Source organism: Budorcas taxicolor, chromosome 5 (assembly GCF_023091745.1).
Source record: "Budorcas taxicolor isolate Tak-1 chromosome 5, Takin1.1, whole genome shotgun sequence".
Taxonomy (NCBI): domain Eukaryota; kingdom Metazoa; phylum Chordata; class Mammalia; order Artiodactyla; family Bovidae; genus Budorcas; species Budorcas taxicolor.
The window spans coordinates 51,776,806-51,777,932 of NC_068914.1; positions in this window are offsets into that span (position 1 = coordinate 51,776,806).

Below are 1,127 nucleotides of genomic sequence, written 5' to 3' on the forward strand. Positions count from 1 at the left end.
TTTTACTGAACAAATTGCAGTCTATGGAAGCATATTTCATACAGCTGGCCAGAAGTTGCTACTAACTGATGATTTCCCTAGAGACATATTCAGTATGGAGTAGAATTGGACAAATCATTTATTTGACCAAGTTGTTGGGGAAAATGAGTCAATAGAAACACAGTGGAAGATAGGTATCACCTTACCTGGATGTTCCTAGGGGCCCACTTAAATAGTCATTAATGGTTTCTGGCTTATTGTGTAACTAAAATTTTGCTGCATTAGTGGAATTCTTTCCAATAAAACCAAAATGGACAGATGTAACTTGTGTTAAAATAATGAAACACTATATTTCAAAGGCACAGTGGCCACATGACATTCCAATATGGTTGAAAAATCTCAGCTTGCAGAACTGTAGAACTGTTTCATCAGAACCTTCTCCAGCAGCAAAATGTACAGACATACTTATGCTTCTTATGCAAAAGGAAGAACAGCATAAAGTTACTGGTATTCAGATTCTGTCTCCTTTTATCAGTAGGTGAAGCAAAGGTAGTAATAATTTGCTTCCTAGGAAAGGTAGATAAAAGTATTGTTGGTCTCTTTATCTCTTTATTCTCACACAATTTTTATGGGATAAATACCCAGTGAGTAAGGATTACCAGGGTCTCAGATTGGCAGGTTTTAACAGAAAACTGCTTGGAGACCTGCTTTGTTTGGTTTGGTTTTTTGTCCCTTCTGAAGTTTAGAAAGGCATTATAATTGGTTACGTGTAGTTGTTGGTCAAAATACAAGTATTATTGCTTAAAGTCTCTTGGCTTAGATCTGGCACCCTTCAGATTTTTGTATCATCTGTTGAGCACTGGTGGACGTTAGAAATTGTCTAATGCAGCTGATCCTTTGATATGAAACCTAGACCATTTTCTAAAATGGGATATGCTCTGGGATAAATAAAATGTAAATAGTGATAGTAATCAATGCTATATTATGATATGACTTAGGGACTCCGCTGTAGTAACACTTCATACTAGGAAGTAAATTTTAAGTGTAAAAATGTGTGTTTGTTTTTAAGTACCTATCTCATGAAGTAATGTAATTATTATTAAAATTTTAGAAGTTATTAGTTATTATTTTTGGATATTGAAACCACA